This window comes from Vanellus vanellus (genome assembly GCF_965231255.1).
Source record: "Vanellus vanellus genome assembly, chromosome: 4".
In the NCBI taxonomy this organism is placed as follows: Eukaryota; Metazoa; Chordata; class Aves; order Charadriiformes; family Charadriidae; genus Vanellus; species Vanellus vanellus.
In genome coordinates, this window is record NC_138909.1 from 58893946 (window position 1) to 58917647 (window position 23702).

Sequence of the window (23702 nt, forward strand, 5' to 3'; positions counted from 1 at the left end):
TGTGACAGGATGCATGCTTCACGCAGCTGCCTTCAAAATGAAACTCTTTTGAAGTTACAATGCTAACTGCAAAACTCCACTGCTTCTCAATAGTCCCCTTCAGTGTTGGGTACAAGTAGCCATGAAAACACTTTAGAACAGTAAAAGCTTAGTATTTATTAAATGCAACGTCTTGGCAACCTAATTTTTACCCTGCACTCACTTCATGTCCACCCGTCAAACAAGTCTCTTTGTACAGACAGCGTGCAAGTCTAGCTCTTTCAAAAACCACAAAAAGGACGTTTTTAAGAGAAGAATGTAGAGAAGAAAAAGCATGAGGGATTCTAACTGTTTAGAGGAATACACGCAATGTGCATGATAAATACAAGGACTTGCTTGTGAAATGGGCAGGTAAACAGTCAGAATACTCGTCTGTATGTGTCTGCGAATGTCTCAAGAGCACGTGGACAATACAAACAGAGAAGGACAAATTTGGATGCGATTCTATGACTTGGCGACCAAGCTGCACCCAGCTAAAAGAACATTTTGGCCATTGATAAGTGCGGTTTTATGTAAAAAGGGCATCTTTTCTACAGCAATACGTTTATAAGAGTCTGAGTTTCCATGCTGGATTTCTGCAGCCTGTGATTGTCTATTACATTTTAACACAGAAACGAAGCACAAACCTCTTATTATGGTCCCACAAGTAATTCAAATACAACATGCTGACATAAATGCCGTGCCCACCAAAATCAAAAATGGTAGGCTGCATATTGTGACCTGTGATCCCTTCACCAGACCTCCTTCACTCCTGCGCTGCTCTGAGCCTAACCTGAGGTAATTTTCCTGAAATCCATGAAGCTGAAGCTGTGACAAGAGATGGGTGGTGCACGACAAACCCGTCTCACCCATTTTTCTGCACGGGAGCAGAGGAAATGCTGGAGATCTCAGACTAGATCCACAAGGGGAATAACTCAGATGATTGCTGAAAATCCTGACAGAAGCATAGGAAGATCTAGCCGGGGACTTGAAGACATGGCGTGCCTCAGCTGCCCACACTACTCCTTTGCAAGTCTCTGTCTCATTTATTATAAATATCTGTGCAATTCTTCTTCCTTTGATGTCCAACCTGATAGACTACACAGCGAACAGGACAACTCATTTTGCCACCAAAACCTAGGTAGGATAAGACCCTGCCAGAGGGCCATTCCAGCCAGCCCATCTTGAACCACCTACCTCTGCTGAACGTTGCAAAATACTTCATCTCCTGGAATACATTTCTCCTAGTGAGAAATACAAACTCCTTTCCATGGGTGAAGGAGGCTGGTTACCTGAAATCGATTAGCCAGTGCTGCGTTAAGTTATGCTACCAAGCCTCTACGTGCTTCATGAGACTGAGATATCCATCCCGAACCAATTTATATCTTAGTGGCAGAAGGTGGCTGAAGATATCTCACGTCTCAAGTGAGTGCAGTAACCACTACCACCATTACAGCTTCCACTGTAGTAGGCAACACAAACAGGTCCCTTGATGGCCAGTCTCACTAGCCGGGGTCAGATCCCAGCACGGCACAGTCAGGACTTTTGTGTTTGTACACGTGTCCCATGGGGAACACGTGTCCCCCCAGGTCTACAAACCCACCGGAGATTCTGAGAATTTAAATGTTATACTTAGGCAGCTAGTGACAATTTGATTATTTGCAACATTAATAATGTGTCGTGTTAAATTTTCAAGTCCTGTGTATATACATTGAGTTCTGACACAGGAGATATTTTAATGAGTTGGAGGACTACCAATGATATCAATTAGTCCCATAAAAGGAACAACACTCAGAACGCTGTTCTCTTTTAAATCACTGCCCAAGATAGCCATAATTTTCTGCAATGAAATGGGACAGTATAGAATAGCCTGCAAACCACACCTTTGAAAAAGCTGTTTCTGTTGTATAGGATCGCCATCTATGTAAGGAGACAAAGCTTTTCCAAATTCATCTTTCTTTTTAAAACACAATCGTATCTGTACACATTTTTTTCTATTACTTTGCTTCACTCATGTTTAAATTGCCAATTGATGATTGCCTCACCCAGGAACTGTGAGCCAGATTATAAAGAATATTCACCAGTGCAGAAAGTCACTCTCAACATCAAACTGTAAGTGGCAAAATGGGGCTCTGCACGGGGAGCACTTGTGAAAGATCATTTTGCCTTATTCACTCTGTGTAAGAGAAGAAGACAGCCAGTTTAATTAAAAGGAAAGAGGATTTAGGCTAAATATTAGGGAGAAAAGTTAAGTGCTAGTGTGGAGAAACACTGGGAGGAAGATCAAGAAATAATTAGGTCAGGACAGCAGTTACATAGGACAACATCTGCACTGCTTTTAGTGCCCAAATTTTAAGGAGGGAGAAAAAGCAAACCCATCCTGACAAACTTTCAACTTTACTTCAGTACTGTAATAGCACATTTTTAGGCTGTACAGTCATTTGTTTGAAGTCAGCGGGCAAAGTATGTGACATCATGGATTGTGATGCAGTTTTGTATGACAATTTACTGGGAATTTAAGCTCTGGTCACGGATATGGTGTTTATTTTCTCCATTTTAGGTGTTCATGAAAGCATTCAGAGCTATCCTTGTATATTTATGTATTACTGAAATATTTTTTTGGTTTTTAAAAGCTATTCAATCTTTATTAACATACTTGGAAACTGAGGGGGCTGGGAAGAGCATTGTACGGGCTTACGTTCAAGCCCACTTGGAGGTAATCTCAGAAATCCTTAGGCCCTCTCCAGTGGCACAAAGCGGCTGTAAACTAGCTTAACCAGCCTTTGGAGAATGTCCTTACACGAGAGATTTGTCAAACAGGCAGCAGAGAGCTGACACAGCAACTCTTAAAAAAATGCCTTCCTAAGCTTTCAGTGGCTAAGATGTTTCCATCTTTACATAGAAGGAATTTCAGCTTCTAGGTGTGCCTGACATCTGAAATAAACTAAAGCAACATTTAATTTGCTCCAAATGGCCAGAGATAAAAAAATGCCTACGAGCAGTGAAGCAAAACTGTGATTTTGAGGCACTCCAAGACCATGTGGGAATCAATCAACAAATACAAGAAACAAAAAACATACCGTGTTTTAAAATAACATTATTTCTGAATTTATTTTCACATATGAATAACAGAGAATGGACACTAACACATGGCACCTGTGCAGAGGTGGAGGTAGACACTGTGATTTTGAATGTGTAGTTTCAACAGTGTGACCATAATATAGCTATTTATGTCCACCTTAAAAACTTTCACTGTTCTCATCACTACTGCAACGCTGACCCTTAACACAAGTCCCATGTCTAATTTGTCAGCGAAAGCAGTTCTTTCCTTACATTGTTCTGAAAAGAAAAGACATCAGTATCAATTCAAGAGAACATTAACAAACATAAGAACAAAATATTATAATTATATAATTTGTCCTCCTGAGGACAGTAGTAAAGGAAAGGGGAACAATCTGTTCAGGAGAGATCTTGTTGATAAATGGAACTACTGCCACTCAGTGATTCCTGTTTTAGCACATAATGATTTACTGCGTTTTATTTTAGGGAGCTGCAATTTCTTGTAAAATCTGTCCAAATCTGTCCAACATCCTGTTTTCTTCAGGCTAGACAATCTTGACAATTTGATACAAGAAAAAAAAAAACAACAAAAAAACAGAATAAACCACACATGTAGCATATGAGCCAGAATTTAACAGTATGTTTAAACAGGTAAAGGTGGGAACGTCCTGACACAGCTCCGACTATCTCTGCAGTATGTGGGTGGAAGTAATTAATGAAAACAATCTCAGCATGAAGAGCAAGACTCCAACTCCTTTAAAGCTCCTGACAAATTATTCCCTATTTCCCTTACATTATTCTGCTTTGTTTTTCTAGGACATGGATGGTAACATGTTTTTGCTACTGATTGTTGAAACTATTTTTGATATGCTTACATCAAGTACTATAACATTTGGCTGAACTACAAGCCCGCTGCCGCTTATAATGCTTAATTGTAATGCTCTGCTGGTTGTTCATAAAAGTACTTAATTAGGAGATAGGCTAAATCCATTTTAGTACATATTGCCAGTCAAGAAAATACATGCCTCAACCTTTTTAGTTGCTCTCCATCCTGTTGCTGGAACTGCCTTTTCAGAAGATAGAGGGAAAGTAATGCATAGAAAGTGATTTTTCACCTCAATACAGAGGCTTTGAACTTAAGCTTCAAAGTCTGTGTCTCTTCTAGGAAGTAATAATAGCCTTCTTTTTTATAGTGCTATTTAGGAGCTGCTCTGAAAGCACGGTACAATAGAAGACAGGATTGTTAGTCCCAGCAGAAAGATAAAGCATCTGAGGCATACAAAAAAAAAAAAAAGAAAAAAGAGTAACTTGCCCAGTAGCACCTACTGTTAGTCCCAGAAGATTTATCAGATAATGGTCCTTAACTCCCCAGCTCCAGCACACTGCTTACCTGCTAAACACACTGCACATTATTGAGATGCAATCACTATTTGGTTGAAAAACTTGAGTGAGGACAAAGTATGTGGGTATAAAAAAGACATCCTCTGGGTTTGGATTATTGCTGCAGAAATGTTTGTTTATATACCAGGGTGGTCAACTTGTTGTAAAATTCTAGTGGAGACAATACACGAGTAGTTTGCACTTCATTGTAACTGGACACCTTTAAATCCAAATGCTAAAGAAGTTCTTGAGTAGCTGCAGCTTGGTAAACTACCTGTATGCTGCCTTCTAAGGGCATTCTCCATTAAGAATTTGTATTTATGGAAAATAGAATTGATTTAGTAATTGGTATATTAAAAATCATTTTTGTTTTTCATCAAATCAAAACTCTAAATTCTAACAAAAGTCCAGAATACAGCTAGTTGATGAAAACCTAGACCCCCTACTTGGGCATATCACAACTGGTCAACAATTTCAAAAAGGTGAAATTACTGCTTGCTTTGCTTGGTGCTCACTCTTAGGTCCCCTCATCTGCGGCACAGCCTTCTAGAACCTCTGAAAATGTATTTTAAAAGCAGGAATGCAGAGAAGTGATTTTCACACAACACAGTGGCTTTGAACTTAAGCCCCGTGATGTGTTACCCATCTTCAAATGATAATTTTACCATCATTCAGTTAGCGACTTAGAAACTGGAGGGTGCAGGAGAACATGTGAAAAACTGAAAATAAAGAGATAAATCAATTTCAAATGGGAGTCCTAAAGCATGTAGTGTGCTAAGGCACAAGGCATGACCTACAAAAGGCACATGGATGAAGGAATGACAGCTCTGTAGTGATTTCTAAAGCCAGTACAAGAGAGGGTGAGCTAAAAGTTGGGGTTTTATTCTGTTTGTTTGTTTTTTTTTCATTTATTTGCTATTTTCCTGCAATATGTTATGAAAGCAACAACATTGGAAAAATGTGAATGCCACAGGTTATGTACCTTTCATTCCATGCTTCTTAAATTCCAATAACCATATTGCTATACTTATGAAATGTGTACCTCCAGTCCTAATTGGACAGTTCTATCCTTAAATTAAATTAGTGACGGAGAACAACAAACTGATATATACAGAAAAAAAAAAAAAAAAAAAAAAAAAAGAAATGTCCTTTCATGTTGCTGAGCTGTAAACCAAATGCAATAAACGTGGAAAAGACCTAAGGATCACCACAGATGGCACAGACACGCCAGAAAAAAAGGCACTGAAGAAAGGACAGACTGCAGCACTGTGGATTTTGCTGTTTATTAGTGGCACAATACCGTGTGCTCTCTAAGGCTTTAAATCACTAGTTACTCGTATCTGTAATCATTCTCTGACAAAAGTGGAAGCTAGCAGTTGATATTTAGTGCACTTGTGGAAAAGGAGAATCTACAGTCAAAATATATATCTGTATTTGAAAGATAATTTAATATAACACCCTGATTTAATCTGAATAACGATAGCCAAACAACTTTGTTGTTCATGTTCATATTTTAGAGCAAGTGAAGTGAATTTCCAAAAATGGTTTAAACTAAACAGGAACAAATCACTTTTCTTCCTGAAAAAGACTGGCCACACAATAAGGACAGCAATAGCTTATTCAGTAATAACTAAACCAAGAACAACTTGATATATATAGACTAAACCTTGATCCAGTAGCTCTTTTTCCCTGCAATCCATTTCTGTAAGAGACATTAAACTTGGCAACTTTCAATCCCCGAGGAAAGCTATTGTCATTCCCGTAAGTACTTTTAAATTATTTTCTTCCCGTTTAACCATAAACTGAACTATAAATACACAATTAAGTATTAACAACACCATTCATTAGATATGACATACAAGCTTGGCATTCTGTTGTGAAAAGCACTCAGCATTACTGTCTATTTAGACAAAAAGAAACTTCTACATCTTTTAAGCAGAAATATTTGTGGTACAAAAGCTAACGAGTCGTATGTAAAACTATAGGTGACACCAGTGCTAGAACTGAGAAGGCTTTGAACAGTTTTAGATTAAATAAGATTAAAAGGGTTAGTATTCCTTTTTGGGGTGAAAAAAAGAACACTTTCTCTGAGACATAGCCGATATCCAAGTGAGTTTTGTCTTTCATCTGAAGATAACTACTGTCTGCGGGTTTTTTTTATGTTTTGTTACTTGCTCTAATAAAAAAGAAAAAAATTAAATATGCAAAGTTCTGCTGGTATTGTTTTCCTAACGTTAAAGAAAAAAAAAAAGTTTTAATTAGGTTCTACTACTCTGGGAAATCACTAGATAAGCAGCCAAACAGTTTCAGTTAGAGAAAAATTGCTTGGGGATTAAGTTAGGTGACGAATGTACTGCTGTTACATCCAATCTCAAGTACAGCTGTCCCAGACCTCCTGCATGACCTTCTGCGTAATCTCACTGGCTGCAATGTACACTATCTTTGGGGAACAGGATGAAGCTTCACGAGTGAGATCTCCACATCTAACTACTTAGAAAGCATGTGTCAGTCACACGTGCCGATGAACATAAGATTGGGCTCCCCTTTTAAAATGTTGATAACCCATGCAGAATTCCTAGGATGCTGAAATATCATCTACAGAGGGATGCGGTCCACAAGCAGTTTTCTTCCTTTCCTAAAATGTTTCTGGAGTGCCATACGAACATAGCCATGACTGCAGAAACCATCATGTTGGTAAAGAAAATCTCAGGATTCTGGTCTTACAAGGACTACAGGTGATCCACGCACTGATTCCATTTCTTGAATGAATCCCAGAGTAATGAACAGCTCTGTCTACAGGGAAGGGATCTGCAGATTTCCCCCTGTCTACCTTGGTGTTAACTTGATTGGATACAAACATGCAGCTTTGTACTGCTGCGGTCGTGAAGGCAGGGCTTGTTCAGAGGTCATTCTGTGAGATGAATTTACACAGGGTACTTCCTCCAGAGGAGAAAATTAAGAGCACTCTTAGCAGGTTGTCAGTATTGCTTGCAAAACACAGAATGGATGCTAAACAGTAATTACCACTGAGCCAGAGTTTCAGTTTGGGGATGTAACACCAAGAAAGCTTTTAAGAATGACTGGTGTCTGGAACCTATTTTTAAAGATGTTTGAAAGGTTATTTATGGCAATAATAACCATAAATTGAGGAGGAAGGGAGGAGGTTATACTTCACACTGGCTCCAACCTTTCCCACATAACATAATCTGTAGGAAATAACCATCAGAAGTCCTGTAAAATCTTTAACAGAGCCACGCACTGGTCTGCTGAGTAATACTTAGTCAAGGATGCTATTATGCCCAAAGAATGTGAAGCAACAATGCCTCCAAATGCAGGAGGTGCAATACTGGCCCCATTAAAGGTAATGGAGTTTTTCTCTCTGCCTTCGGCAGATTTTGCTCCAAGAATGATTCTATTCTCAGCTTTTAATGTGGACTGCAGTATCGCTATCTGCACTTTTTTTTTTTTTCTCTTCTGCCTGCTTCCTGCATGGACCTGCTACAATTTCTCTTTCTGTCATACATGTACATGTACATGTATGAACCACAGGAATTTATGAACCCGTCCAATCCACCATTTGAAAAAAAAAAAAAAAGAAGCTTTCTTAATATTTTTCCACAACAAATCATTGAGCTTGTTGGGTTTTCACCAACAGTGTACTGGATTTCCAGCTAGCATTGTTTCCTTTTAATATTTATAAGCAAAGTATCTGTACCAGGTTAACCCTGTAATGGGAAATCATATTTCACTTTTGCTTAAGGAAGAATACTTATCACAATTCCATATCCTAAACATGATGGCCATCTGCCATAATGTTACCTACACCATTCTGCTACAGACTTGCTGTTTTAGTCCTTCATGAATCACATTTATTATCTACTCCTTATTAATAATGCAGAAAGCTAAAGCTAAGAACCAGTGCAAGTAAACTGTCTACTGGTAATGGATTTTTCTCCTAATGGGGATTGTAAGTTATAAGCAGTTATAAGCAAAACTAAACAATGGCCCGTGCAAGCACTCCCTTCCCATTCAACATTGCATACCAAACTGAAGTCCACCATGGATGACTGCAGTTTCCCTAATACAATCCTGAGAGATTTTTAAAACTGGGCATTTGTATCTAGTTTAGTTTGTTCAAAAAAGATTGTTTAAAGTACAAATCAGAAATATGTTACTACCGAATTTCCACATTTCATTTTGCAATGTAAGAGCTTTGCTCAAATATAAAGAATGATTTTTTATACTGGCATCATTTTTACATGAATAATTTCAAAACTGTGAGTGAGTATTGAGCTATCAGTTTTCGACTTCTGCAAAACAGATATTGGGATATTTCTGATCCTGGCTTGCATGAATATGCCAGAATACCAGTAAAATCTCAGCCTGATTTCTATCAATGTCTGTTTCTTTGAAACAGGTAATATATAATATGATATAAAAATAGTCATCAGGCACTGGCTCTAAAAAAAAAGTCATAATTATTAGCTTTTCTTAGTCATTTTAACAATAAAATATTTTCTTGTGTATACTACAGTTTAAACAGTATACTACTACTGTGTATGTGGCATGAAGTACAGAAAGGAAAGAATGATATGAATGGCAAGAATGAAACCTACCCCTCTGTAAGAATTGTTTTAAAAGCTACACCGGTTCATAGTTTTAATTACATAGAGTGATTACTCTTTATCTTCTGTTTATACAGCTATAATACCTATAGGTCAAATGAGAGATTGGGCTGTGTTGTGCAACGTATTTTATAAACAAATGGAACCATTTAGACAGATCTATCTCAAGAATCTCACCATCTTAAACCTTGACAGCAGGCAATAAAATGTTGGCTCTAGTAGTCAAAAAGTTGTATGTAACCAGTAGCCCACAGTGTTATTTCAAAACTATCTCAGCAAAGCCTGCAGAAATGCTCATGCCTCGTCTTTTACCCCAAGTGTATCTCAGATTTGTAAAAGCTGCAAAACATTTAGAAGAAATTCATATTTTGAAATCAGGAAGTTTAATAAAACCAGTCAAAGTTACGTTTTCAGACATCGAGAGACTTTTAGACTTTCATGCAGGACACAGCAAGCACTCTGTCAGCAGAACCATGATAGACACATATATATGCCTAATTGGATACAAAAGAAAAACAAGTCAGAAGGAAAATACAGTGAGAAACCAATGTATCCAGAAAGTATGCAACCATCAAGCAGTTTGGACCCTCAGATTTGCTCTAGAAGCCTTTCAAATTGTGGCTGGTTTGATCTATGGTTCAGTGATCGTTCTACAGTTCACAGACATGAACAGACACAGCTGCCAGCGTAAAGTTAATCTGTCACCACAGAAGAACCGAATGAAAGACTCCCCCGAATCAAGTCCAACATAATTTTTACAGTAAAATTACAAGCCAGTTAAAACTTCTCCTTTCTGTGCTAGGAAGGGACATTGCGATGGAGACCGGCTCCAGGGCAGGTAAGACTGCGCTGGGAGAAGGGATCTGTAGCTAAAAAGGCCGACGGAAAGCTCTTTTGGGGGCTTTTTTGACACCGGGCAAAGCCTCCTCCTCATGCTGGGGGCTGACAGCTGGTGGGCGGGCTGCTGACTAAGCCTGGGCAGAGCCAGCTCCTCCCACGGGTCATCACAACACCAACTTATAAGGAGCCCCTGGGAGACCTGAGGCTGGCTTCTGCCCACTGAGTGGTAACCAGTGCTTGAGGCTGTGTCCTGGTCAGTGCCTCACGTGACTGTAACTTGTACGGCAGGGTCCTGAGCCTCTGCTACTGTACAAGGTAAGTTCAATTCCTTTTAGTAGTCAGATGACTAGCACGTTTATTCCAACTGACCCATCCACTGTCTCTTGCTTGCAGACACCCAACCATGGTTAGAACTAGGTCAAAGGCTATTGTTAAGAAAGCTGTGGACACTCAGACAGAGGCCCCATGTAAACATGTGGGTGTCCAGGCCTCTGGCTGCAGGGAGTGCAGGGGCCTGGCTCTTGCCATGGAGGGTAGTGGGGACAACACCTGTGTCGGATGTGAACAGGTGAATGATCTCCTCAGCCCAGTGGTTGAGCTGAAGGAGGAAGTGGAGAGGTTGAGGACTATCAGGGAGTATGAGAGGGAGATCGACTGGTGGGCCCACTCCCTGAGAGTAAGGGAACATGTTGAGGCCTTGCATACACCAGAGGACCCTCTCCTCACTTCTCACCTGGCAATAGAAGAGGACCTCAAAGAAGAGGGGGATCTCAGAGAAGAGGGGGAATGGAAACAGGTCCTGGCTAGGCGAAGCAGGCAAATCCCTTCCCTGCCCCTCCCACCTCCCCAGTTACCCCTACAGAACCAGTATGGAATCTTGCAGGAGGAACTGGCTGTTGGAGAGGAGGATGGTACATCTAGGCAGGAAGTGCCAGAAAGACCAAGTCGCTGTAGACCTGGCATCACAACTAGTTCCAAAAGGAAAAGCGGAAGGGTCTTTGTTGTGGGTGACTCTCTATTGAAGGGGGCAGAGGGACCAATATGCCGTCCTGACCCACTTCACAGGGAAGTCTGCTGCCTCCCTGGGGCATGGGTCAGGGATGTGTTGGACAAAGTTCCTACTCTAGTCAACCCTTCTGATTATTACCCCCTTTTAGTATTTCAGGTGGGCAGTGATGATGTGGGAAGAAGGAGCCCAAAATCAATTAAAAGAGATTTTAAAGCCTTGGGAAAGGTGATTAAGGGATTGGGAACACAAGTAGTGTTCTCCTCTATCCCATCAGTGGCTATCATGAGTGAGGAAATTAATAGAAAGAGACAGCAGGTCAACTCGTGGCTTCGGGACTGGTGTTACTGACAGGGCTCTGGGTTTTTTAATCATAGGTTGCCTTATGAGACACCTGGCCTGCTGGTGGCAGGTGGGATGAGCCTGTCCCAGAGGGGGAAAAGAATTTTGGGATGGGAATTAGCAGGGCTTGTTGACAGGGCTTTAAACTAGATATGAGGGGGGAGGGGGGCATAACTGGGCCTGTTAGATCTAAACTCAAGGGAAACACGCCAGGGCTGGAGGGATGGTGGACTAGCATGGACTCTTACTCTACCAATTCATTTCAGAGAAGCGATAGACACCTAGAAATTATAGAAACACCTGGGAGGGGCCTGGTAGGAAATGGGGCCCACACTCACAAAAAGATGTTGAAACCATTAGCTCATCGGAAGTGCATCTATACCAATGCATGAACAACAAACAGGGGGAGCTTGAAGCCATGATGCACCAGGAAAACTATGACATAGTGGCTATCATGGAAACGTGGTGGGATGTCTCACATGACTGGAGTGCCACAATTGAAGGCTACAAACTCTTCAGGAGGGATAGACAGGAAATGAGAGGTGATGGAGTAACTGAGTATGTCAGAGAACGCTATGAGAGCCCAGAAATTACGTATAGTGATAACAGGGTCGAGAGTGTTTGGATTAGGATAAGGGTAAATAAAGGTGATATCGCTGTGGGAGTCTGCTATAGATCTCCCAACCAAAGCAGTGAGGTGGATGAAGCCTTCTATAAGCAACTGGGAGAAATATTGCAATCATTTGCCATTGTACTTGTGGGGGACTTTAACCTCCCCGATATCTGCTGGGAATACAACATGGCAGACAGGGAACAATCCAGGAGGTTCCTGGAATGTGTGGGTGATAACTTCCTCATGCAGATAAGTGAGCCGACCAGGGAAAGTGCCCTCCTAGACCTGCTCCTTGTGAACAGGGAAGAATTTGTGGGGGAAGTAAAGGTTGGAGGCCATCTAGGGCACAGTGATCATGAAATGATTGAGTTCTCGATCCTTGAAGAAACAACGAGAAGGGTTACCAAAACTGCCACCTTAGACTTCCGGAGGGCAAATTTTAATCTGTTCAGAAGACTGCTAGACAGAATCCCTTGGGAGGATGCCCTTATGGATACAAGAGTCCAGGAAGGATGGACATACTTCAAGAAAGAAGTCTTAAAGGCACAGGAGCAGGCTGTTCCCATGTGCCGGAAAAACAAGTGGGTGGGGAAGGAGGCCAGCCTGGCTAAATAGGGATCTCTTGCTGGATCTCAAAAAAAAAAAAAAAAAAAAAAAAGTCTATGACCTTTGGAAGAGGGGGCAAGTCTCTCATGAAGACTATAAAGATATAGCAAAGCTATGCAGGGAGAAAATAAGGAGAGCCAAAGCACAGCTAGAGCTCAACCTGGCTGCAGCTGTTAAGGATAATAAAAAATGTTTCTATAAATTCATTAATAACAAAAAGAGGATTAGGGAAAATCTCCCTCCTTTATTGGATGCAAAGGGAAACATAGTTATAAAGGATGAGGAAAAGGTTGAGGTGCTCAATGCCTACTTTGTGTCAGTCTTTAGCAGTGGAACTGGCTGTTCCCTGGACACCCCGCCTCAAGAGCTAGGAGACAGGGAGGGGAAGCAGAATGAGAGCATCATGATTAAAGAGGAAGAGATCAGTGACCTGCTATGCTGCTTGGATGCACGCAAGTCTATGGGACCAGATGGGCTACACCCAAGAGTGCTGAAAGAGTTGGCAGACGTGTTCGCCAAACCGCTTTCCCTCATTTACAGGAAGTCATGGCTAACTGGGGAGGTCCCAATGGACTGGGGGGTGGCAAATGTAACACCCATCTATAAGAAAGGCAAAAAGGAGGATCCAGGTAACTATAGACCTGTCAGTCTAACCTCGATACCAGGGAAGGTCATGGAGCAGGTCTTCTTGAGTGCCATCAAAACCCACATAATGGGCAACCAGGGGATCAGGCCTAGTCAGCGTGGGTTTATGGAAAGCAGGTCCTGCCAGACGAACCTGATCGCCTTCTATGACAAGATTACCAGAATATTGGATGAGGGAAAGGCTGTTGATATTGTATACCTGGACTTTCAAAAAGCATTCAATACTGTCCCCCATACAATTCTCGTGGAAAAACTGGCTTTGTATGGCCTGGATGAGCATACGATCTGCTGGATCAAGCACTGGCTAACTGGAAGGTCCCAAAGAGTGATGCTCAATGGATTTAAATCCAGCTGGTGGCTGGTTACAAGTGGTGTGCCTCAAGGCTCAGTGTTGGGGACCGTTTCTGTTTAATGTCCTTATTGATGATCTCGATAAGGACATAGGGTGTATCATCAGCAAGTTTGCAGATGACACCAAGTTAAGCAGGAGTGTTGATTCCCAGGATAGGGAAGCTCTACAGAGAGACTTAGATTGGATCATTGGGCCAACATCAATGGTATGAGTTTCAACAAGGGCAAGTGCCAGGTTCTGCACTTGGCCACAATAACCCCATGCAGCGCTACAGGCTTGGGGAAGTGTGGCTGGAAAGCTGCCTGGCAGAAAGAGACCTGTGGGTTCTAATTGACAAGCAGCTGAACGTGAGCTGGCAGTGTGCCCAGGTGGCCAAGAAAGCCAATGGCATCCTGGCTTGTATTAGAAATAGCGTGGCCAGCAGAAGTAGGAAGGTGATTGTGCCCCTGTATTCAGCACTGGTGAGGCCACACCTCGAGTATTGTGTCCAGTTTTGGGCTCCTCAATACAAGAGAGATATCGAGGTGCTGGAGCGAGTGCAGAGGAGGGCAACGAAGCTGGTGAAGGGCCTAGCAAACAAATTGTATGAAGAGCGGTTGAAGGAGCTGGGACTGTTTAGTTTGAGGAGGAGGCTGAGGGGAGACCTCATCACTCTCTACACCTATTTGAAAGGACACTGTAGAGAGGTTGGTGCTGGTCTCTTCTCACAGGTAATTAATGACAGAACAAGAGGGAATGGCTTCAAGCTCCAACAGGGTAGATTTAGACTGAACATTAGGAAAGAATTTTTCACAGAAAGAGTGGTCGGGCATTGGAATAGACTGCCCAGAGAGGTGATTGAGTCACCATCCCTGGATGTGTTTAAGAGACGTTTAGATGTGGTGTTGGGGGATATGGTGTAGGGGAGAACTGTGTAGAGTAGGGTAGATGGTTGGACTTGATGATCCCAAGGGTCTCTTCCAACCTAGACAATTCTGTGATTCTATGAAATTATAGAGTGCCTTATTTAACATAATTATCTTTAGGACAGCTTAGAATAACCATCAAAGGGTCACAGCCAGGGGAGAAAATTAAAATTCTGCCTTCACTTTCCAGTTTTCAGGTACTGAATTTTTAGAAATACTTCAATTTTTTTAAGTTGTCAGCAAGTTCCCTTCAGGTGCATATAAATCTTCATTTCTAAGTTGAAGAAAGGAAGCAGCAGGAATTGCTAGCAAATCATCTGAATAAAGCTTTTGTCTTGCTAAATAGATGAAGATGATATACTATGAATCAATGTATCTTTGAACAAGTAATCCAATGAAAGATTCCCAGGGCTAAAACTGTTCTTTGGAAAGAACAAGAAAAATACCGCTCGTCCATCCAGGCTATAACTAATAAGGATAAAGAACAAAAAACACTTTTAATCACACCTACTATAATAAAACACTTTTGGGGATCTGCTTTGACTTTATACAGTGATGAAAAGTATAAATAATGTGTAAGTCTTGAATTTCAACATTTAAAGGACCCCATAAATCACAGTGCACCGTGTTTAAGCTTTTCTTCCAATTGTCCTCTCATGAGGAATGTTAGTTGAATGAGTCACAACATTATATTGTAATTGTACTATTACAAATTGCCATATCTTCAACTTTGACACTCTATCAGTTCCCTGCAATGGGTAAAATTGAAGCTTAATAGCCCAGTATTTGAACTAAGAATCCACAGTCTTGTCATTATTGTGGGCACAATAGCAAGCCTCATTGGAATTGGCCATCCAAGCCATGGGGAGGCTTGAAGTTAATTACATCACCTTAGACAATAATTTGCTCTTTGTGGTGGTAGTTATCTCTTTCCACAGTTGGTTCTCTTTTTTGTTGTTTTGTGATGTCCCATTAATCACAGCTACATTTACTCTGTGTCATGTGATTCATCATCCTTTATCCCGACAGCTGTTTCCATCCTTTTGGACTCAGATAAACCGCTAATTTAAGCAGGTGGTGTCCAACCTTGCATACCACAATGGCTTGTACCACACCGCTGAGGATCAACTATTACATTCACACAGCCCAAGATTTTTAGCCACTTTAATTACTCTACAGCTCCTGCTCGTATGTTGGGGTAGAGATCATGTTCATCTTAAATGAGTGGATAGCTTTTTTGACGTGGGCCTGGCATGACAGGGCATAAAAATATGCATAGGTTTTTCTAATGTGAGAGAAGGCTACTCCTTGTCATCTCTCTTTCCCTTCCCTGTTTTTAGTCGTTCAAGTTTCTTCATAACATGATATGAAGCTTACTATATTTAGAGGTCTGCAGAGAGGTGAGAGGAAGGAAGGAAGTTTTTGCTATTTCACTGTTTTTCCAAGCACTTTCCTCACTGTCTTCAGTCACCTTCCCCTATGACACGTGTAATACAGCCACAGTGGAGAGAAACATTTACATAAAATTAAAATGCAACATAGAGAAGGTATAATATCTAACACCATAATTTGGCAAATAAAAGCATTTCACATAACAATATCCCTTGATTTCTGTTTAAAAAAAAAAAGTTTTCCTATAATTTTATTCATTTATACTATTTTTAAAAGACAAGTAAAACCAGACTGTTCATTCAGTAGGAACTAATAACTCGGTGTGATGTGTACGGGAGGAGTTTAACAAAATGCTAGAGAAAAGTACGGTTAGATTTTTTCCTTGAGAATGTGCCTGAGGACAGGTGTAAGACAATGTGACTCACCTTTGCCTATCGGGTGAAAATTGTAGCTTATAATGGCATTTGCAACGGTCTGAACAATGCAATACATTTCTATGCAGGCAGCAAAAGGTTTTCTTCACAAATTACTGCAGTCTGCTGTTTGCAGCAGGTGGAGGAGTAATTGAGAGACAACAGCAGACAGCGTGATGCTGGGCTGATGTTATGGCATTCATGGTAAAGTGTGATTACAAAACTCTCTGTTGATGTGGTGTTACAAATGGCTTCCAGCCAATCTTCCTCTGAGTCATGCAAAGGAGTGTGGCAGTGGGGAGAAGAGCTGACAGAAATGGGGAAATGCCTGTTCATTACCAGAGCTTGGTGGAGCACGTGGCATATCATGCATGGTGGCAACCCTGTTCAGCTACATCCAAGCCCAGACTGGAAGGGACTCAATTAGAAGCAAGCTGACAGACTTGTAGCCATGTATCTACCTGTGAAGCTTAAATAAATAATATTGCAGAACACTGTTACACTCTCCAGGTCTAAGGTAAGAGTTCATGCCACTGTCAGTCCCATTTGCTCCACTCTTTCTGCTCTACAACACTTTTTGCTTCTGCTACAGAAAGACCTCAGTTATCACCAAAGATAGACATTTAAGGATTGAAAATTTAGTATGCTGTTTTCTGGTAGAAATGCTAATCAAACAAATGAAAGAGTTCTATTCTATATGGAAATCTCATGAACACTTTGTTCTTGTCTAAATTAAGTTTAAATTGTGGCAACAGTATGTGTTAATTAGGTTTTGATGAGCTTGCTTGTGACACACTTCTGGTCCAGCTTGGACATCTTAACAGATGCATTAGGCGGAATATATTTTCTTCAGATATCTAAAGCATGTAAGTCAGCATGTTAGCTAATGTAAGTTAACACTAGCTATTTAAAGTCCAGTCAAGGAAAGACTTTAGAACCAGATCTTACTGCTGCTTAAACTCACATTTTGAAAATGTTTGTTTTGTTTTTACTCTTCCTTGGGAGACACCTTAAATCTCAGCTAAACCAGCATATTTCTTATGGTCATCAAAATGACTGAATTCCCACAGAGGCCAAAGTTTCCACCATTTGATGATTCACTCACTTTAGGAACAAGTTAATAACCTGTTAGAGAACTCTCTTTTACCCCTTTGGTGACTTTTCATGTGGGCAATGTGCCCAGTGCTACACCACTCGTAAAACTTTCATGCTGTAGCAGCCATGCTTTGCAATACAGTGCCTTGTTAGGGGCTTACTTACGCCTCAAGAAATGACATTCAAATGATTAGCTAACTATACCTTTGGGAGGAAATATTAAATGAAAGAATGGGATCACTTAAAGAAAACCAGTTCTTCGCTATTGTATCACCTGTAATGACAAATACTGATTCAGAAATACGTTCTTTGTACAGGGTCTGCGCTCTGCACACATAATCTGCTACAGTTTTGTCAACCTATATCGTATCTTCATAAAATATTAGTTTAGCTTACTTCTCTGTGAATAAGGCGTGCTGTTCCACCTACCTTATCAAACCCTGAGGGCAGAGAAACAACACGCACTTTTAGGCATGAAATTCCCCCTTTCAGTTCTCCAATCCACTGCAGACTGACAGATCTGCAGGAGCTAATGCCACAGTTTTCTGTTCCCTGCTAACCTCTTGACTGAATCACTTCTGATCAGATGCCTCCTTAGAACAAGGACATTTTCCCTGCTATTTTAACATACGATACAATAAAGACAGAATATTTTATATGGAAGGTGTCACAGAACTGATCTCAGGCAATAGCACTTCAGAGTGCCATCATCCACATCTACATTTTCCTTTGAGACTTTGAGGGCTCCTCCAGGGGCACCTGAGAGATGCAGGGGAGACTATGATAAAGGCACTTCAGCCTTCAGCATTACCTCTTCCAGATGGAACAGCCAGACTGCCTTTGCCCTACCACTCCACTTAGTTTCAGAGGCTGTAAGTTGTCTTTATTTCATTTTTAAGGTCCTGCAGCTTCTGCTTTTGTTGAAAATCCTTGTTGAAAAGAAAAACTAGGGAAGATGTGGGCCCTCTCCTGAAGGAAACGCAAGAACTGGTTACCTGGGACAGAGACAGAGCTGAGGCACTCAATGACTTTTTTTGTCTCAGTCTTCGCTGGCAAGGACTGCAGCCACCCCCACCCCCCCCCCCCCCATGATGCAGAATGCAAAGGCGGGGATTGGGAAAATGAAGAACTGACCACTGTAGGTGAAGATCAAGTGCGAGACCACTTGAGGAACCTGAAGGTGTACAAGTCCCTTGGACCTGATGAGATACATCCACGGGTCCTGAGGGAACTGACAGATGAAGTTGCTAAGCCACTAGCCATCATATTTGAGAAGTTGTGGCGGTCTGGCAAGGTTCCTGTAGACTGGAAAAGGGGAAACATAACTCTATTTTCAAAAAGGGAAATAAGGAAGACCCAGGGAACTACAGGCCAGTCAGTTTCACTTCTGTGCCTGGCAAGATCATGGAGCAGATCCTCCTGGAAACTCTGCTAAGGCACATAGAAAACAAGGAGGTGATTGGTGACAGCCAGCATGGCTTCACCAAGGGCAAGTCATGCCTGAAAAATTTGGTGGCCTTCTACAAAGGGTTTACAGCAGCAGTGGACAAGGGAAAAGAACTGATGTCATCTACCTGGACTTGTGCAAAGCGTTTGACACTGTCTCATATGATATCCTGGTCTCTAAATTGACAAGACATGGATTTGACAAATGGACCACTTGGTGGATAAAGAACTGGATGGACAGTCACACTCAAAGGGTTGCGATCAATGGCTCAATGTCCAAGTGGAGACCAGAGACGAGTGGTGTTCCTCAGGGGTCAGTACTGGGACCTGTACTGTTCAACATCTTTGTCGGTGACATGGACAGTGGGGTCAAGTGCACCCTCAGCAAGTTTGCCGATGACACCAAGTTGTTTGGTGAGCTAGACATGCTGGAGGGGAGGGACGCCATCCAGAGGGACCTGGAGAGGTGGGCCCAAGCAAACCTCATGCAGTTCAACAAGGCCAAGTGCAAGGTCTTACATCTGGGTTGGGGCAATCCCAAGCACAAATACAGGCTTGGTGGGAAATGGCTGCAGAGCAGCCCTGAGGAGAAGGACCTGGGTGTGCTGATTGACGAGAAGCTCAACATGAGCCAGCAATGTGCGATCACAGCCCAGAAGGCCAACCGTATCTTTGGCTGCATCAAAAGAAGTGTGGCCAGCAGGTCAAAGGAGGTGATTCTGCCCCTCTACTCCACTCTCGTGAGACCCCACCTGGAGTACTGCATCCAGCTCTGGAGTCCCCAACATAAGAAGGACATGGACCTGCTGGAGCGTGCCCAGAGGAGGGTCATGAGGGTGATCCGAGGGCTGGAGCACCTCTCCTGTGAGGAGAGGCTGAAAGAGTTGGGGCTGTTCACCCTGGAGAAGAGAAGGCTCCGGGGAGATCTTATTGTGGCCTTCCAGTACCTAAAGGGGGCCTACAGGAGAGCTTGGGAGGGACTTTTTACTAGGGCATGTAGTGATAGGATGAGGAGGAATGGCTTTAAACTGGAAGAGGGCATGTTTAGATTGAACTTTAGGAAGAAATTTTTCACTTTGAGGGTGGTAAGACACTGGAAATGGTTGCCCAGAGAAGTTGTTGAGGCCCCATCCCTGGAGGTGTTCAAGGCCAGGCTGGACGTGGCCTTGGGCAACCTGGTCTAGTGAGAGGTGTCCCTGCCTATGGCAGGGTGGTTGGAACTCGATGATCTTCAAGGTCCTTTCCAACCTAAACCATTCTATGATTCTCTGACACATGCATGAGAACTTTAGCCTTGTGCACAAGGACCTCCTGTGCTTAAGATGCCCTTCATGGGTTGCCCTGAAATCCTGCTTGAGCTCCCATGGGAACAATTTGGAAAGGCTCCTGCATTTGATGACAATGTGGCACAGCTGCCAATAGCTCTGAACCAATCACCAAGGTAGATATTATCAAAGGTTCCTCCTGTAATCAAGTCTCTCATACACATTCACTTTTAAAAGGTTTATGCTGACTTAGAGAAATTAGAACAGAACTTTCTGTATCTCAGCTTCCCTGTGTTTAAAGAGGATATATGCAGATGCAAATGTTAAGTAAGGACTAGTTATTACCTTTCTCTGTATTAGAGCTAATAAAAAGTACCACCCTTATATAACAAATTTTTCATAGGTTTATTGTTTGCGCAAAAGACTAAGACTGTATGAAGTATACAAAGATTTCATCAGTTATTTCTGTGCAAATTCCATTATATTATTTTCTAATTCTAGCTACAATTACGAAGAAAAGAACCAAAACATGTAAAAGGAAGAATTTTAGGACAGAGTAGGTAAGGTTTGATTTTATATCACATTGTCCAGTAGTTAAACAGGATGCCTGACCCTGCTTACAATTATAGAGTATTAATCACAAATGGTAAGCATCCTCCTAAAATACACACACACCCCTGCACCTGCAAGTTGTTGTACAATTGATCAAAAGAAACAGGTGCATTTTAAGACACCTTCCTGCATTGTGGACACCTGGCAATGCTCCATGATTAACATGGAATTTCTAAATGAGACCTCTTTTTTAAAAGCTGTGTCATTGGCAAATTAGAAATTCATGTCGAAAGTCAAGGACAGACATAACATAAATTGACAACAGTCTCCATCATGATTGCTGCTCATTAATTTGCATAATTTGTTTATTGTTTGGTGTGTGTTCGTTTTTTAGAATGTCTATTCAAGCCAAACCCTTGAGGCATCAACAGTAACAGTCTAATCTCTCCAAGGACATAATTTATACTCTTAAAGTCTCACAGTGAATAGCAGTTTGAAAGCAACTAAATTAGATGTGCATTGGAGTTCCCAGGACTGATTTAGGCTATACACGAGCCTAGGTAACTGGCAACTGCCCAATTAACATATATTTCCTTTATTCATAGTGTATATATATTGAAAACAAAAAAGCTGCTGCCAACAAAGTCACACTGAGAGAAATTTAAATTAACACATTAATATTACTGACAACAGGTCAAAGGGATACAGGCTTATAAATCCAATCAATTTATGCATTTAGGCCTTGATTCCTAGAACTGTTTTCTATAATGCAGACAAACAGGAAAGCACACATTTAACTGAAAGGAAAGGCATACTCCTGTTCTGTTACCATGAAAGTCAGGGGGACGACTCCCAGTGTTAAATCACAAACCTTCGGTGTTGTGCATAGTCAGGCCCAAAGTGCCTAGCACCTTGCAGGAGCGAGCCCTTGATTACTGTTTTTCTTTTCTCTCCAAATGTTGACACAAGGAAAAGTCAATACATGATTATAAGGTCAAGGTATTCTTGTTGCTAATGCCATTAGTGAAAGAAAAAGAAAAAAACAGTTTAGATTACATCACATAGCAGTCATGCTATTTCACAGCAGCAAAAATTTGGTCACTTAAGACCCACTTGTACTATGGGGCTCTTCATTTTGTCATTGGTTAAGATACTTTCTGCTTCACAGCTGTCTCTCAATCAGTCAGAAAGCATGTTGTATTTCCATCCTCGGAGATCCTTAAATTTTGATACTAACAGACACATTGATATATACTTTATAATTTTCATGTGTTACTCGTCTATTAATCCCAAGATACAGACATTTGGAAGGAGGTGAATACTGACTTCAAAATAAAATCACTGCAAATTTTGTTTCATTTTCCAGTTATGGCAAAGAATATATATTCTGCCAAGTTAGCTGAAAGTTGGCAATATTGTAAGAACTCACTATGTGCAGCTGCTGTAAATGTGGAATATATGAACTTAGATGCAGATGACATTATACTGTGATTTCTTTCAGTCTTTTGATAATGATATACACAACTCTGCTTCTTACTTATTTTTCTTTACATCCAATGACAACAGATATGACTGAATTACACATTTTTTTACATATTTCCTGCATTATTGCTTACAATACAAAAACTGAACAATTCAATGTTCCAGGTAATGTCTAATTGCTGTCATATTATAATTTGCATCTATCAAAGGAGAGCCCTGTGACATCAGCCGGTAATTTTTGTAAGGGAGGATAGAGAATGATGAAAAAGAAGTTGACAAACTAAGCTTCTTCCACTGTTCTTGTTCTTGTTCTTTTGGATCTAAATATTCAATAGCTGCCTCCACAATGAACCCATGTATTGCTATGCGAATATAGAAACTGATCCTCAAAGGTGATGAATGCTTTAAGGGTTAGCACATATGAAATGAATTATTAACTTCTTGAAACGAACAAAAGACATCTTCTCAAGTGCAGTAATAAGTGTTAAATAATGAAGATGTCTGCAAGGCTCAAAACAGAGTCACAGCTAATGGTTAGTATTGTCAAACCCGAATCCTGCCTGAAATGTTGGCAGGACTGAGTTCGCTGTGTGTGCCTCACACTTTACACCCACGCTGCATGGTCTTTGTCAGTGATTAGTGTGAAGTCCGAGATGGACCTTGTAACTATGATGAACTATTAATAGCAGAGCACTTAGCTAAAATAATGCTATGCGGAAGAGGGGATATTTGTTATTGCAGGACGATGACAAATTTTGTAAAATTGTATTTAAGATAAAGGGCAACTGAGTGATCCCGTAAGAGTCTAGATGAGGAACACATCTGGAATAGCCTACAGATGATTTCTGGCCTGCATAAATGTCTTTCCTTCTCAGGGAACTAAGAAGGGTATTTATACGTATCCAGGTCTTATAATGAGGAAGGGCTGGGATTTCCTGACAAAGAGCTAGTGACATAAAGTTATTAGTAATACTGCTGGTGCTGACCTAATTTTAAGCATGCTTCAGAAACACCAGCATAAGAGGAAAACATAGTTCAGCTTGCTCTTTTCTCCCTACTTGGGTCAGAAAAGGGGAAAAAAAAGAGAGAGAGATTGTGTCTGATGGCTCTTCTGGAGTTAACAGAATTAAAGTATTGATCAAGGACTTTTAGTCCTTTCCTGACAACAGCTCGGACACCACTGTTTTATAATAAGGTGTCTGTGCAGGTGCTGTTTCCCCTCACAGCATATTCTCCGTAGATGTGCATCCCTATGTGCCACGGTCTGAGCACACTGTTTTTGGATCCGTATCTAATATTTCTCTAAAAAGCTAAACTTGCACCTGGGCACCCTGCTTTGAGAGAACATCTATTTTTCACTGCCATTTTCTCATTCTGGGCATGGCTGGACTTCTGTAAGAAGAAACAGATTCTGTAGGCAAAGCTATATAAGGAAGATGGAAGAAGCCCTTCCTATTGCCTAGGCAACAGTCACCTACATTTCAAGGGTTTTCAGTCTCATGCTTTTACACTCACACTTACAGAAAAATCTTCAAAGGTGTTTCATAACAGTTATTTTCAGCCATTATACCCAGTGGAAGTCGTAAATGGCATAATTACTCATTATAAGTTTGTCCTTTTGTTTTCCGAGGTGCCTTACACACTTCAGTGCTCAAGAAATAGTAA